Genomic DNA, 17,575 nt, shown 5'->3' on the forward strand with positions numbered 1-17,575 from the left:
GCTTAACTGTCACTCCCCTTTTCTAATTAGGGTAAAAGCCCCCGTGTGTTGCACCGATGTCACCGGAAAAACAAACCTTAATCACTGATAAACTACATAAAAAGTTCACCTTCGCAATTTCTTTTGTGGCATCTTCCGAAGTAGGTTTCTTGGAGCTCGGCACTAAAAAGGAGCTCAGCGAACTTTGTCGCTTTTGCGGCATCTTCAGAGTCAAGTTGAAAGCCACAGGCACAATGAGCCGAAAACGTTTCTCGGCTGGTTGCAATGCATTGTTGGCGGCACTTCCGTGGATGCGTGCAGGTGTGAAATGATCGATGTGGGTGAACGAAATTGTTCAAGCAGGAAGGTAGGCGTCTTCATATGAACGTTGGTGCTCAGAAGTTCGTCCCAAACGTGTAAGTAAACAAACTGTAGGGCCAACGGTTTGGATATGGCTTGACTAAAACGGTACCGGAGACCAAAACTTGATATACCACGGAAGCATCCAAAGGCACGGAAAGAGGATCATCCTGTGCCGTCTGCTTCCTTGCAGCGGAAGCAGACGGAAGGGTGAAGGCCGTACCTGAGAAGGAAGGCCGTACCTGAGGATGCTGTATTGTCGGCGACAAGTGAGGAACGCGCACGTTAGCTTCCGCCATGTTTGGTTGCGCGTGCGCGCTCGTGCTATCAAGGGAAGCAAACTCATTATCCCAGGACCGACGATAGCAACCACTCTGAGACATGAAAATATTACTTCGCTGAGCTTCATCAAATAGTACTTGCACCGGTGACGTTGTGTTCTTACAATGTTCCGGAATAAAACAACGGGAATTGAGAATTTTACATATATGAATGAAAGGAACGTTAATTTTTTTGTTTACTCGCAAGATGTGGTAAATGGGGAGGTTGAGAATTGCTTCGAAGCGCCGGTTAAAGCCGACCCTTTCGGGCGATGCTTTCGACCTTCAAAAGCGCCCGATCACTGTCGTGGTATTACAAAACTCTCAAGATGCGTTTATACGCCCAGTACTTTGCAGCTAGGCCGGACGATTGCTGACCAGCATCGAGCTGCGCGATCCTCATCTCTTGCAGGGACTGCCCCTTCTGTACGCATCCAAGGAAAGACCAGATGCCTCAGTCATGCGCATTGGATGTTTGTCTGAATATAATCAGATATGACAACTGATATAACTCAGCTAAGGAAAACGGCGATACGCTGAATATAAAGATGACACAGATCTGGCCGAGGAAGACCTTCTATGACCGATCTGTGGAATGATAACACGCTCGTCGGGAACATGCATGGCAGACAACAGCAGACGAAGCACATGAGGGAGGTAAAGCCTGAAGTTGTTCACTACTTTGATGTGTGGCACGTATCGAAAAGTAAGTTTAATAATCCTTTTCTCCTTAGCCTAATCAAAAGGAAACCACGAAAGCACCTCATCTGACAGAAAGTCGGAATCAGCGATGACTAGTACTTCGTTGTCACTGCAGCTTGTTCGGACATGCCAGCCCGCGGTGGTTGACAAAGAAAGAACGGGCACATATAAGAATACTGCCTGCTTACTGAGCGATCGAAGCACTTGTTTCAAATACGAGAAGAAGCTGCATGAGCAAACGTTGTACGAGTTTTATATCCCCAACCGTGATTGCTGGCTACAAGTCCCATGGAACCGTAGGGTCGCACATCGATGTAGTCCTGGTTGTGCTCACGTTTTTGGTGTTGTTTGGAAGGGGTCAGTTGGCCTCCATCAATGAGCACCATTTTGTAGTGAACAGTGATGTGGTTGCTGCGCTATTCGGGCCTAACCGTGACAAAGTGCATAACCTGCTAAATCTTGCTGCATTTTACAAAAATATAAGGAATTCGCGCCAACTTTGCGCCCAAACTTGATTTCAAGTTAGTAATGCTGAAAATATAATAGCTTAGGCCTCGCAAATGGGCCCGATTGTTGCTATACGAATGTGTGAGTTTTCAGAACTTTAGATTATCGCGTCAAATAACGCACTATTTGATCTGATTTCGCATCAAGCACTCGCAGCACTGAAGTTCCTCAATAATTCTTATGTTTGTGTTCTGTTCTGACGGGTTAGTTAGTTTCGTTGAGTGAGTTCTCACCGAAAATTGGTGTACTGCTCTGAAGCGGCAACCACGGAGTTGGCATCGTGATTTTGTGTGTTGCTTTGCTGCAGCGAACCTTTGTGTTAAGGGGAAAGCATTCCTCCAAAGCGAGACGGGACAATTTTTGAATAAAACTGCGCCTTGTGTATATGATCCACTTACTCTGGTATCCTGGCGGTACCTTTTTTCCAATGCTATACTTGTCAAGTATACCTCTCTACTGCAGAAACGTTTTATATGGATTTCTTTAAGTTCATTTTATGCCAACTTTTTTGTTAAGTCATCACTTTTACATAGGAATGAGTAAGTTATTACTAAATTAGCAGAAGTATTGAATGAAAGCTTGGAAAAAACTACAACGAGTTAGGCGGAATTGTTTTTAAGGAGTTGTATCAATCGTTCACAATACAATTGTTGTTATGAAGTTCTAGATATAATAAACGAAATGTAGCCCAAGAGCCTAGATATAATAAACGAAAAGTAGCACAAGGCCACGGTACAAAGAAGACAGGGACTTCTGTTTTTTGTTTGCTATGTTTAATTAATCAGTCTATTAAATAATTTTAGTTCTATATATAAAATATATTTGTCGTTTCACAATAAAATTATCTTTCTTTTTTTTTCTGAATTAAAAATTTCAGTTTTATCACATCCCCTAGAACTTCTAACATTATTTCACTGGGATTCCGTACCTAAAATAACCATTCACCGCAGTTCGTGCTGTCCGTCATCAGTCGTCTTGTTACCGTGTCTGGTGCCTCTATATGCAACTAAGCAGCTAGTTTTGTGCTTGAGGAAATCGATCCTGCTGTGCAATCGATGATAACAAAAGGTTGCACATAAGTGAGAAGCCAAAGTAGACACTGCCTAGTTGGACATGTCAACACATGTGGACATGTCAACACATGGGTCTTAGTGTAATATTTGCAGCGTTATCAATGAAAATGAAGTGTGCACTCATGCACCAAAAGTTCTTTTTGCTGCTACAAAATGGAGTTTTGGCTGCTCCAAGAGCTGCTCCAAAACGACATAGACCTATCACATCACTGAGTGATGTATTTCACTCCAGGTATAAAGGAAGCTATCACAGCGGCAAGCAAGGCCCCTGGGTGCACCGCACTCGATGTCTGGGTCCAGGCAGCTGCAAACCACATGCTTTGGTGTGCCGCAGCAAGCAGGGGCAATGGGGACCTGCTCGTGGAAGCATGGGCAAGCATGGCACGCCACGTTGCTAATATCGACAATGGCCATGGCGGTCTGTAGGCTACGTGGCTCCACGGACACCTGGACGACGTAGAGTGGCTTTCTCCAGGTGAAGAAAAAAAGCCTATATACCCCTTAAGGTATATGCTGGCATGCCTTATTGTGGTACAGCAGTGCACTGCAAAGAAGCTATGTGACAATCGTTGTTCATGACATATCTCAAGTTCTTAAATCTTACTTGAAACGGACAGTTTAAGACAGCTGTCTCAGCAGTACAAGCACTGTGAGCCAGCCATACCTCTTTTCCTACCTATAGTAAGCTGCAGGTCCAGACGGTAGGGTGAAGAAAGGTAAAGCTGGAAAGGAGGAAGCAAACGGAAGGCTAGAGAGGAGAGGAGGAAACCTCTGTCAAGCGTTCGGTCTGCTTCCTCCTCCCCAGTCTCTCTTTCCATCACCCTATCTTCTTAAACTGTAACTTACTTTAGTAGTGAAAGTGCTTGTGAGATGCAGAAACCTTCAGTGGTGCAACTTTTTGTAGTTGAAGTATATCATGGGCAGATCTCATTTGGACTTTACCCTCTTTTTAGGGATGCCTACTCACGACAAGTTTGCCGCCATCGTGACCTCGAAACGCCTCTTGAAGGACTTGCGCGAGTTGTCACCCGACACCCAGACATTTTCGCTGGAATAATTTCATAACGTCTTAAATTGGTTTGCTCCAAAGTCGACACCATTCTCGTCAGAGGGCAAGCTTGCCAGGTTGGTATATATATATATATAGAGAGAGAGAGAACGAAGAGGGGAGAAGGTGATTATTGAATTTATTGCATTAAAGTTAGGGACAGGGAAAGGGAAAGAGAGCTGGCGAAAAATTGGGCCAGGAGCGGGGATTGAACCCGCAACCTTCGCCTGACCGGGGCGACGCCTTAACCGATTAGACCATCCTGGCCACTGGTTTCGGCGGACTCAATTTCTGACCAGTCTCTGTGTACTGTTTAGTTTCGAATTCGCTTAACTGGGTAGACGACAACCGTTGCTGATTTAAGGCCCGCGCTATTTCCGACATGCGGCAGTGACGTGGCACGTCATCTCAGCTTGCAAATGTCGGAAAGGGCCCGTCTTCCAGGATATCTAGGGAACCACTCCTCCCCATAGGGACAGGATGCACCGTATATATATAATGGGATTGAGTGAAGATTGACAAGTGCAGCCGTAGTAATATTGAGAACGAAGAGGGGAGAAGGTGATTATTGAATTTAGTGCATTAAAGTTAGGGACAGGGAAAGGGAAAGAGAGCTGGCGAAAAATTGGGCCAGGAGCGGGGATTGAACCCGCAACCTTCGCCTGACCGGGGCGACGCCTTAACCGATTAGACCATCCTGGCCACTGGTTTCGGCGGACTCAATTTCTGACCAGTCTCTGTGTACTGTTTAGTTTCGAATTCGCTTAACTGGGTAGCCCAATTTTTCGCCAGCTCTCTTTCCCTTTCCCTGTCCCTAACTTTAATGCAATAAATTCAATAATCACCTTCTCCCCTCTTCGTTCTCAATATTACTACGGCTGCACTTGTCAATCTTCACTCAATCCCATTATATATATACGGTGCAGCCTGTCCCTATGGGGAGGAGTGGTTCCCTAGATATCCTGGAAGACGGGCCCTTTCCGACATTTGCAAGCTGAGATGACGTGCCACGTCACTGCCGCATGTCGGAAATAGCGCGGGCCTTAAATCAGCAACGGTTGTCGTCTACCCAGTTAAGCGAATATATATATATATATATATATATATATATATATATATATATATATATATATATATATATATATATATATATATATATATATATACATACGTGACATGGCGAAAGTTTTAGATCAACATAATGTCTCTTACAATACCAAAGTCTGAAAATTTTGTCTGCGTATCCAGGGTAATGTGACTATGTGACCCACCTATACACTAACGCAAGGCTGCTATATCACGCCGTGATTGACACAACAATGACTTACATGATGTGATCATTAGTATCCAATGATGTTCCGATCAAGATGAAAGCACATCACTACCGTTTGATGCGGCAGTGATTGGCGTAGAGCATAAGCTTGTGCTGCGAAACTCGGGAGCCGTGGGTTCAACACTCATCCCGGCACATTTCAATCTGAAGGAGCGTTGTACCGGCATGCGGCCCTGTGTTACTACTGAGCCCAGACGAGCGGCCTTTAATGTGCACATACTACACTCTCTAAATTTCTCATCTACAGCAAGTAACAATGTTCATAAAACCTCTTGCAGACTAACTGACCGCTGTAGAAGCACCAAACAACAAATTTGACAGCTGACTCTTGATGGTTCGGAAAGAAATCTCTATTTGCCCCACAAGGAACTCATCCCCCCGACCTCTAGCTCGGAAACTGTTTTTGCGGGTTTAGAGATAAGGCTATCAAAGTCACAACACGCGCAGCAGCCTGCAGATTAAACAAAATTGCTTAGCCAATTGGGGATTACCCAAAGGGCAGTCCTTTCATTTGGCCATTTGTATAGGCATCTCCCTCCGTAAAAGCTAGAGAGCACTTTTAAATGAGAAAACAAGGCACACTGAGCATTAATTTCTAGTTTTTTTCAATGCTGAGGCTGCATCTGAAATACAATCATAAAAAGACTATCCCAGAAATCTTTATAAGTCTCTTTCATTGCACGCTTTGGTTGCTTTCGTTGGGAAAAAAGAAGGACGGGAGGGAGGAGCGGCACGATAAACTGAAAGTCATGCCAAACAAATGGAATGCTGTGGTTTGTCGTAATACCTGGCCTTTGCACACCATGTAGGACTCGCCTGGCAGCGCTACACTTTAAGGTGAACGCGGAACGTGAACAAGCGATCACGACAGATCGAGATCATCAATAGAAAGTGAAGACACCGAAGGCAAGGAAGGGGCACCATGTAGTGTGTCCGATGAAGACAGAGATAACACATGGTAGCTTTGCACGTATGTTACATCACCCTTTCAGACAATGTTAGTGATGTGATTGGCTTCAGTCATTTTGGAGCACCTTTTGGAACATCCAAAACTTTTGGAGCGTATAGGCACACACCTCATTTGCATTCCTACCACTGCATATCTGTGAAGTTTCCTGTGTTGGCCAGCCTAACTGCAAGACGCTGTCTATTTTGTCTTCCGCCCTCCGTGCAACGTTTTATTGACATCAATTGTATGGCAGGTTTGATTCACTCAAAAAAAAAAAAAGAACTAGATGTTTACTTCAAAATAGAAACACCAGGCACAATAACAACAACGTGCTGACTGATGAAGGAAAGTCTAAACTGTCATGAATGGTTCTTTAGGTATGCAGTCAAAGGTAAACCAAAGTGATGTTAGAATAGAATAATATTAGGTACCTGAATTGACATTTCATCCAACTTTTAAAATTGTAATAAAACTGTAATTTATTTTATTAAGAGAAAAACAAAGCTTTTTCATTTGATTATGACCACCAGTGACATTTAATATGTAGATCTTTGTGATAGCAAAAATCGACATGTCAACGATAAGCATCCTTAAAACCCAGCCGACCTGATTAAAGTTATTAGAGTTTCCACCCCCTGCGCCAGCCAGTTAGGTTTAATTTACTCTAATCACTGTGTCATCGCAAAGATGGAAGCAATATAAAGGTGATAACTATACAAGAAAACCGACAAAAATAAACGTTGAGCACAGTTCATATACAAAACTAACCCGCCTGGACAGAGCACGAACATGAGAAATATTGCGAGTATTGGCAGTGTTTGACAGAGATATTAAATCGAGTAATCGATTTGATATCTGTGTTCGAAATGGCCTCGAATAATCGAGAATTATTCGAGGCCATAATCAAAGTGCATTTGGCGCTGCTTGATTAGCGCTATCGGGTTGCAATGTCTAAAGCGAAACGAAGCATAGTTAAATATTTACGAAACTCTTGCACGCTAAATAAACTTTGAACAGGCCAAGAATCTCGAGAACGAGCAACACCATCAGGGCACCGGACTGAAACAGTGATCATTGCAATGGCTAACGCTGGCTTGCAGACAGCACAGTGCTTTAGTCATTTGTCGCCATAGTATGCAAGCTATGGAAAGCCAGTTTTCGCATAGTGACTATGGGTGCTCGCGCTAGTGCTCACACTGCATACGGTCCCAGAACTGCGGGAACTGGAGAGGTTCAGGAATCTCCACATGGCTCGGTTAGGACTGCCCACATCACACGTCACACAGAGCACACGCAGTGAAATGTCCGCACAAAGCTTGATTAAGTCAAAAACAAACTTCTTCGGCTCGTCTCCGTTGATCTATGCGCCCGTGTAGTGGTATGCTACGACTTGCTTCCAGAGCGAGTTGATCCCTCCCACCATAAAAACGAGAGCATTGTTTGCACGATGGTCACTCTTGGGCAGCGTCGTTTTGCCAAGCAAAGTGTCATTGCCACGGTCCAACACAACGCCTTTTCGAATTTTAATTTCATCAACAAAAAGGAAGCAATCCTTTTCAATGTCTGACATTGCAGCGACTTTCGTTTCCATCGCACGATATATTTCAGTTAGCACACCGGGCTTAAATGACAGGTGTTGCAGTCTCCAGTACAGCGTCCTTCTCGTTGGGAGGGGGTTGCCCTGCTCAAGCAAGTCATACCCTGTGGAGCCACAGGCAAACTTGAGCTGTAGTCCCTTCCGTATGGTGTCAGCACTCCAAGCACAGCCCCCTCTGTTCAGTTTTTCGAGAACACGTTCTTGGTCTTCGTTTAGAAATGTCAAATTCCTGGTCAAGGTAAAAAGTTTTGTTTCTAGCTGCCTTGTTTTTATTACAGCTCTCTTTAACTTCTTCTTTGCAGCTGACAGGCTTTCTTTCTACTCGCAGTTTTTCATTTTTGTGTCTTGCAAAGTTTTCTGCAGTTCACTTGTATGCAGTGTCGCGATATCAACTGTATCGTCCAGGCGGTCGTGAACATTTTCTTCTGAAATAGGGTTTGCCTGAGTGACCTCCGTGCCAGAATCTTCCTAGTCCGAGACTCCTGCCGCAGAAATTGACGAAGGCCCTGCAGTGGTGGCACCTCCACGATCAGCCGGAGGAGCTCGCGGTGCAGGGGGCTTTCTTCGCTTCGGCTGCGCTGCGCAGAAAAGGGAGAGACAGCACAGATTGAAACACAAGATAACATTGTACGCCAATGTAATAGTACCTCATATAGTAATAGTAACACTTACATCTGAAATCAAACAACGTAGGTACAGCTGTCCACTTGAGAAGTCGCCGCCCATCTTGTCGGTTCATCTCGTACTGGTCTTCTTCGAAGTGGCGCTTAAATAAACAAGAAATGAGAGTGTTATTTATGTGCACATTGGAAGGCACAAAACTGAGTGTAAACAAAAATTGAAGAAAATATATGCATAATATCTCACGTCAAAACAATCCTGAATATATTTTCAAAATGTTACCGTAAAATGCGTTTTATTTTATTTAATTATTCGACCTTTCACGAAGGGAGCTATGTGAAGTACTGATCAAAAAGGGACAATGTCATGTCATTTCGTCAAGCACGTCGAGCTGTGCGACATGACCATATAATGTATTACACGCCGACTACCGAGATATGTCGCAATCTGTGCATTGGCGAGTATCGTCTCGGAAACATATATTGATCATGCTCGAGATTCACCATCAACGATTATTTTCATACACACACAAAAAGAATGCAACTAAGAAAAGAAAATTTGGTGTCCAGTCGCGAATCAAGGCTATTGATCGAAAGGCGAAGATATCATGCAGTCACTGAACTACCGCAACTTGGTTTACGTGCGCGCGACAATATTCCGCGCTTATCATATCGTTTCAGGGTCTTCGAATAGTAAAATAAGCACTAAAAGTTATCACAAAGTTGTGCACGAGCGAGAAACTCGCACGCTGAAGAGCTACCGCCTCAACCTATATTAATCGGGGAAGTCTAATTAGTGAATATGCCCTAATAGCAGAAAAGGGGTATCGATATTGGTACTACCATTAAAACTCGGGATGGGATGCTTTAGAAAATTAATTCCTTACGTCACAACTCCGATTGATCGCTCGATCCGACCGGTGAGACAAAGCGAGGGCTGATTTTGAGTCGAGCAACTCCGATTATGAAGCAATCGATCGGAGCTGCTAAGACAATTTCTGAATACTGCCAAATATCGTAATAAAGTGGTTGTGCTTTTGTAACTTACCTCTCAGATCCTCGAGGTGTGACTTGCCTTCCAGGAATCGCGCTTGACGCAGGACTCCCATTTCCTTCTTCGCGCCTTTTCTTGCGGAAAGCGGAAGCATCTGACTTCCTTTGCCGACGAAGCGGCACACAGCGGTACAGAACAGTCGGTCATGCTTTTCTGCTCGGACGACTGCTGTTGAGATAAGTAAGGCCCACCGATCTCTATGAGATCAGTGGTAAGAACAAAGACCTTTTCCGCGCACAGTCCGACCCACGGTGAAAGATAGTCGCGCCGCACGTCCAACCTAGAGTCACTAAATAAGCTACGTCCAACCGCTCGCACCGCACGCATACCCCGCATACTCCGTCGTTTGAACCAAGATGGCGTCGTGGCGAGGAGGTGGCGGCGTGGCGCGGGTCAAAGGATGTCCTCACCCTGCAAGGCGGCGCCGACATCGAGGCACCCTACGTTAAGGGCAGGGGGGTAAAGGAGGGTGAGGAGGAGTGGCAAATCCCGTGCGCCGACACCCGGGGTCCCGAGTGAACGATCGCAAAAGAGAGCGACAGAACACGAGAGAAAGAAAGCAACGTTGCCATGGTAAACGCGAAGAGTGAAAACTCTCAGCAATATAAACAGTGATAATTTAACGTTGTAAACTAAATTCTGAGCTATTCTAACGCTTATAAAAAGCAATAAAGTCATTACGCTGCATTAACTTCCCTTCTGTCGAAATCTCGGAAATCTGGTGGTTGCGCAGTTTCGTATTCCTCAACCGCGCCCACCCGTGCCCCACCGGCGAAGCTGGGTATATGGTTTAGTTTAGCGTTAACGCGAGGCCGTACATCTGCACGCTAGGCAAAAAGAAAGCTTCGTAAGGAACGCGAATATCTTTCCACCGGTAAGTTCGTGGAATGTTGAAGTTCACGAAACTGCTCTGATGATGTAACCGTGTTTGGGACCCCGAGGGTCTGCCTGCATGATCTGCCGCTTGCGGCAGCCAGAATGCATGGGAAAATGGCGGACCTTTTCCTCTAGAGTTAGTATGTACGATCTCTATGGTTAAGGGAATCCGCAGCGCCATCTCTGGATAAGGCAAAGAAACATGGCCGTCGTTCGGTGTCTCCCCGACAGCTGCCGCTCCGCTGTTGAAAAAAATCAGTTCTTATTATTTATTTTTTTTACTCAAAGTTCCGACTTGAAATTTTAGCACAACAACGTGACCAGTTAAACATATTTTGGAGAAACGTTGCTACAATATCCGTCAAGACCTTGATTTTTGCGAACCATTTTAGCGTGTAGTTGTTTTTTTTTTGTATTTTGTGACACCCTGTATATTAGTTTCTCAGCAACTATTTTGTTTTGTGGAAATGAATTGAAACCAAATCCTCACTGAATATTTATCTGGAATCGAAGTTTACTTTTTAACACGTTTCTGAGTTTTGGAACTAATTCTATAACCTGTCTGTTTCTAACAATCTCCATCATTTCTCCGTACACGGCATTGTTCATTACCTTAAAGAAATCGTTTTTCAAAGGCATTTTTTCTATGACTTTGCGCTTTTGTGTTTCGGTCAATGTAGTAATCCTTAATAAAAAAGTTTCTCCTTGAATCTAAGTATCTGTGTATCTTGGCTGTTTTTATTCCAGGATTAATGTATTTCTTTAAGGCCATGTAAAGAACGATGTTTTTGTGCGTTTTGTTTTTCTAAGGTTCAGAGAAGTTTTTTTGTTGAGTTAGCTGAGGCCAATAGAAAATCATTATGTTTATCGTTTAATTCTTCGGGATATTTAAGATCGACTTCGAGTATGTAACCATATTCTTTTGATAAGTACTCAAAATGATCTATAAACTCGATATCATCATATGTAAACAATTGGCATAAGGCCCACCTATATAGGCCTGTTTGCATCTAATTACATGGTTTGGTTGGATCGTATTTTGGTATATTTTTATCAATTGCTTCCGCATATCTGTGTGTTACATCGGTCGTTCCACCTCTTATTTCTTTTTTTTTATCATAAGGAAGATAATTATACTTGTAAACTTCTAAATTTTAAACTTTAACATAGCGTCTCATTCTAAACCCAGAGTTGTATAGTACAAACATGGGTCTAATTTATATGTGAGAAACATCTTAGAAGTTTTCGAATGCATCAGCTAGTAATAAAACAGCTTGTTTGAAATACAGGTCAGAGTAGTCTCCTAATGTTTTGCAATAAATGTTTATGAACTATTAATTTCCTTTCATACTCTTCGCCTTTTATTTCATCTCTTGTCATCTTACTTTAAAGTTTATCTTTTGAAAAAAGTTCGGTTTCACAACATTTAAAAAAAAAAATCGGTGTAATCATGTGGAAATACAACTTGTTGTAACGGGATGTCGTCAATCAGATATCTGGAGGCCTCTTTTAACTGTTTCTTTGATACATTTTAAACAATTAAGCTCATTCAAACTTTTGTGTATAAATCTAAAGCTATCTAGAAATCACAATTAAATTTTCCCTTTACTATTTTTGAGAATTACATGTATTTTTCTTCGTTGTTTGGAAGAAGCTTCCAATCCGGTTTGTCATATCCTAGTTTTTTTTTAAATAAATAAATGACAGTTTTCGTATAGTTTATGAAATTAAGCTGGAATAAATCTGGAGGCATGATAATTGACATTACAACTGTTACAGGCCTGGACTCTATATTTTCCAGTCGAATGATCGTGATCGTATACCTTGTTATCCTTGAATGTTGGCGAAATTACCGCAAAGGCAAGGATGGAAGAACGTAGAGACAGGAAAGAGCGCTACTTACAACTGGCGTTTTACACGAAGTGAGAAAAAGACAGAAAAGTACTGACATTTAAAATATAAAAAAGAAAGATACGTATAAAACATGAGAAATTGTCAGTGAATGCATCAATGCCAGATTGAGAGAGCATGACCTCGCGCTCAAGGCTTCACCAGCGGAACATCTATAGCGGTGCACGTTCGGGACTGTCAATGCACCCCATTGTTCAAAAGCACTAAAGTGCTAAAACGTTTCAGAGAAAAAAGAAGTAGAGAAATCTAGCAAGCGCACATGATTATAAAAAGGAGGTGTGTGCATCAGTGCGCCCTCAGTGGCCCTATCGGAGAAAGAATGGAGATACCTTGATCCGTGTCCCTGACGTCAAAATCCGGCTGCGTGTTGGATGTGGCCCAGGGGACAAAATGCAAAGAGCTGTTGACATGGTCCCCCGGAAAAGTGTTCGCCACACAAATCATGAGCAAAGGTTTCCCTCGTGACCTGGAGGTCGCTGTTGTTTGGAACAACGTTGGTTTTGGACAGCGCGGTCAAGCATCGAACTTAAACCTTAATCCATTTTTTTCTCCGCCACTTTTTTTTCTCGTATTATTTTGTTATTTCTCTTTCGTTTCCGCACCCTCTTTCACTGAAACTTTCTCATGTTTTTATTCTTATCTTTCTTTTTTATATTTTAAATGTCAGTACTTCTTCTGTCTTTCTCTCACTTAGTATTAAAACGCCAGTTGTAAGTAGCGCTCTTTCCTGTCTACGTTCTTCCTTCCTTGTCTTTGCGGTAATTTTACCAAGATGTATAGCCAACTAGCCCATCAGATGAGTTTAATATCCTTGAATGGTTTTAGACATATGTATAGCATTTATGGGCATTATTGCGTATTTCTCGTTTTTTTTCTTTTAGAGGAATCATTTCTTTGTTTATCCTGGTAATTTATGAATTTATATAGAAATATTAGTAATCTTTTCACACAAAAGAAGATTTGCAGTATTTTTACCATGATAAACATACAGTGGAGCATTTATATTATTGTAAGCACTAATAACATAGATTCTAAAACTGGATGGTATGTGATTTTGGTATCTTGTTCCAGCATACTCATTCACTGGCTGAAGAACAGATTCGAACTCAGCACAGATAGCATACGGAAGTCTGAGTTTACGAAAATAATTATTGAAATCAGTATAACAGGGCTTTGGTAATACCGCTTTTTCAATCCCAGTATTTTGACTAATTTCTTTGTGATCATTCCAAATATCTTCCTTTGTGGTTTGATAAAGACATCGTTCGCATTCTATACTTTTCCATTGTGCTCTGAGTGGGAGACTAATCTGCTTATATTCTTTATTCAGCAATAATATTCTTTATAGAATGGGAAATATGCTCTACTTTTATAATCAGTTACCTTTCCATTATAGAGTACAGCAACGGTACCATCGAGGGCAAATATATTAATTTTTATTTTATTCTGTCTTTCCAACTTTGGGTAATCGTTGGCTTAAACCAGAAATGTAATGCCTTCAAAATTTTTGTGCATTCTGATAATCCTCATATTTGGATACTCCATCAACATGATCGTTTGCTAGGTGTAATTTTGAGAGTACAACCCACATAAAACATTTGTTGTCCATATTTTGAACATTGATCACAGCATTGTTAGCTTTTATGTCATCTGGTAGAGGTATGTAACTTGCCGCTTTCAATGGCTGAAATTTAGTGACTGCCATATTTATTCCAATTACTTTTCAAAAGTTCCAACGTGATCCTTCCAATTCACATTATTCAAATTTAATAAGAATCTCGTTATGAATCTCTTTTTTCTAATCTAGGCTGTCTATGATATCTATCCTCGGAAGGACTACCATACACAAGGATCTGGTCTTCTCTCTCTATTTCAACATCTAGACAAATATTTACACGAATTTTCGCCTGTAATGTTACTATTTCGAGTATCTTCGCAAGGCCTTGTTTATAATGGACTCGATAAATTTAATAATTATTAAGGGTTCATCGAATTTCGCATAGTATGTCATACACATTGCCTTCAAGGGCGCCGTCACTTAAAAATTGCAATCCCTTTTTGAATTCCCTTCATCAAGGGGGGGTGTACCCCGCGTCTGTTAACCTTTTTGATTGTCGTTCAAAACTGATTTTCATCTGGTGATTGCAACTTTTTTCCAGAGCCACACTTAGACATGTCAAGGCTATACCCCTCTTTACCAGTTTAGAGTGAGCACTTTCAAACAAAACCAGGCTTTTCTTAGTGCGCGGACAATACTGCCAACCAACATGTTCTTCAGAAAAAAGGATAAAAATGTCTAAAAACTGAATGCAGTTATTCACACTCAATTCCCAGGTAAAATTAAGTCCGCCTGACACCTCCCTAAACAGTTCAACCACCTTCACCAGCTTCTCTCCCAGCATGACCAGCTTGTCTCCCAGCTTGACTACATTCACTCCATGGAAAACCAGTTTGACCAGTTAGGACCAGACTGGCTCCCAGCTACACCAGATTGAATCTAAAACCAGATTCTAGTTAGACCATGCTGGTTTTTACATAAACCAGACTGACCAGCTTAAATTCTAGCTTGTCCAGCATAAACCATTTTGATTGCCAGTTAAACCAGTTAGATTACCACATTGACCAGTTTGACCAGCTTAGTTACCAGCTTGGCCAGTTTGATTTTCATGCTGGTTTTTCCCTATCGGTGGTTACCGTTTCTTAATTGGACTCATATATTTGATTCTGTCGGTAAACAAGGTGGTGGGAAAAGCACACCCAAGTTTTAAGGTAAATAGTAAGAAAAATATGATCCAAGGAAAACTGGACGCTTACAGCATTTTGCCTGGCCGGTCTTCTGCATGCTGGCTAAAAGGTGGGATGTGGAAAATCGAAAAAAAAAAGCTCATTAATAGTGGCATCTGGAAGTAATGTGATTCGTGTACCATTTGCGCCAAAGTGCTTACACTGCTGCATCTTGCTACATTGTACCAAAATCTGAGTAATTCAACTTAGTAACTTGCGGTTTGGCCATATTGCCACGCGCGTCGGCGACAGGGGTTTCCCCAGGAATTGAAATTAGGGGGGGGGGGGTGTCTAAATTTTTTTGGGGTGGTTAAAGGGGGGGGGGGGGGCATTGCGAATATAGGAGTCGTTGTGAATTAAGGGGGTGCCTTCGAAAAAACGAGGGGGGGGTCCTAACCCCCCCTAGGGGGGGTCTAGGGAAATCCCTGGTCGGCGAGCGAGCGCGTGCGTGACCGAGTGGTGACCGCGCTTGACTTTCGTGTGGAGGCCCAGGGTTTCATTCCTGGGAGTTCCGCGTTTTTTACTTATTCTTTCTGTTTAATGTTCAGGTAAATTCAAGAACCTTGTTGCTTGTTCGTGGTCCAATTGTTCCCCGCGCCGAAACTTCTACGCCGATTGTTCCAGAAGCAAACGTGTGTACATAAGGGGCTTCGCGTGGCGAGCCGCAGTCAGTCTCGCCCCAGCGTTCGATCCTGCTGTTTCGCCGCCATTGACGCCTGCGACGCTAGCCTTTCCCTCTTTTGTTTTGGTCACAAGTTTTCCCCATTAAACGTTTAGTTCGCTTCAGTTTTCGTCGCCTCATCAATTATCATTGTCATTCGTCATATTCTAGTGGAGGTGCTGGGTATTGCATTTTATGCCCGTGAAGCGTACCCCTCCGGAGACACCCCGGCCAAGTGAGGTGCTCATCCCGGAAGGGTACCCTTCGCTGAAGCCCGAACAAGCAGCCGTTCCAAAGGGGTTGTAAAAAGAACCACGACAAGCATATTGTGTTACCCGCCTTACCGCTTACTCATTGACACCTCGGCTCTAAATTTTAGGAAATTATAAGAAAATAAATTGGTTAACTAGGCTCAATGTATCTAAAACAAATACTGGCACCATTGTTTTCAAATACGTACAAGCGCTTCAATTTTTTTTTTTAGCATTTGATTTGTGTTGCGTGAACACCCGGTCTGTCATGGAGTCCCAGCTCCCACATCAAACATTTGTTCTCTGGATCACTTGACAGACACCAGGAGCTGGGGCTTCTGGCGCGTGTCAAGTGAATCCAGAAAACAAATGACTGGTTTGCGAGAAAAAAGCAAAATGGATGCGCTAAGAACAAACCTCTAGGCATCGAGAGTTTTTTTTTTTTCTTATATACCATATACATATAAATACCATGGCACAGCGTTTCGTCTCCGAGCCGGGAACGTGGTCGCTTTTTCACTTTCAAGGGTAGGCTTTTCTTCGCGCGAAAGAGCACGGCAGGGAAGGGGGTGGGTCAAGTGGAACAGCAATAATCGGGTTGCTCTAAATACCGCGTACCGATTTACTACAGAGTTACCGGAAACGAGGGCTATTGTGCATAAATATTTATAAGGACAATTATAGCTAAGTCAAATAAAATAAAAAGAATGTATTATGGATTTTTTTACGGATCAAGTGTTCTTTGGAATCTCGTTTACCTGAAACCATCAACTAGCATTGTGAACCATCGTGGCGTTTATTGTGGCAAATAAAAAAATGGGTAGAAGGAAGTCAATATTTGATTCATTTATCTGACACAAAACACACAAACTATCCGCCCCTCTGTGATGAATCTTAGCGCGATACGGTGTGAAGCCGATTTTTGCTCTCCGCTTAGACTGCGTTTCGTTCATTTAACCACCACAACGTGCCGCTTTATATTATTTTTTTTAATTGCAGTGTATTTATAGCTTCTTATTAGCAGTGCATTGCAAGTTGGTTACATGTCGGGACATTGCGGCGGTGCTGCTGGGGGTGGATTAACTGCATGCATTACAGAGAAACGACTACTGCAGGAAGGTGTTTTTCTGGGATTTTAACCTGAAATTTATCTGAACATCCCTCATTTTAGGCTTGTTGTATGAAAGGTGTGGAATGTCGTGCTCTCCGGCCCCGCTCTGGAGCATAGCACGCGCAGGAAGACGTTCAACGAAGTGAGCGGCCTTTTTAAATAGATTGGAGACTCAGCTCGCGTTTTTACTTTCATTGGCCGGCGAGCAGGAACTCTACATCTACGACCAATCAGTAGATGTGTGCGCTGCGCTACGCCGCGTTTGCTACGCTCAACGTTGAAGAGTAACAGAGCCTCATTTAGTGTAGAACGCTGTCAAAGCTGCTGGCGCGAATATGGAGTTTGATCTCGCAGACCATTTGCACGTGTTCTCGCGCTAAGGAAGCCATAGATAAAGCCAAGTGCTTGCGCCAGTAGCTTTGACAGTAGCTCTTCCTTA

At 42.8% G+C, this 17,575-nt stretch overlaps 2 non-coding genes and 1 pseudogene across 2 annotated transcripts; all 3 read right to left on the bottom strand.

Moving 5' to 3' along the window:
- Positions 1-4,182: 4,182 nt before the first annotated feature.
- On the bottom strand, positions 4,183-4,256 carry Trnat-ggu. Its single transcript has one exon. It is a non-coding gene; the product is annotated as a tRNA-Thr (tRNA).
- A 361-nt stretch (positions 4,257-4,617) lies between these two features.
- Positions 4,618-4,691, bottom strand: Trnat-ggu. Its single transcript has one exon. It is a non-coding gene; the product is annotated as a tRNA-Thr (tRNA).
- A 2,940-nt stretch (positions 4,692-7,631) lies between these two features.
- Positions 7,632-8,594, bottom strand: LOC121834040 (annotated as a pseudogene).
- Between the last annotated feature and the right edge of the window lie 8,981 nt (positions 8,595-17,575).

Source organism: Ixodes scapularis, unplaced genomic scaffold (assembly GCF_016920785.2).
Source record: "Ixodes scapularis isolate PalLabHiFi unplaced genomic scaffold, ASM1692078v2 ptg000312l_1___fragment_2___debris__unscaffolded, whole genome shotgun sequence".
In the NCBI taxonomy this organism is placed as follows: Eukaryota; Metazoa; Arthropoda; class Arachnida; order Ixodida; family Ixodidae; genus Ixodes; species Ixodes scapularis.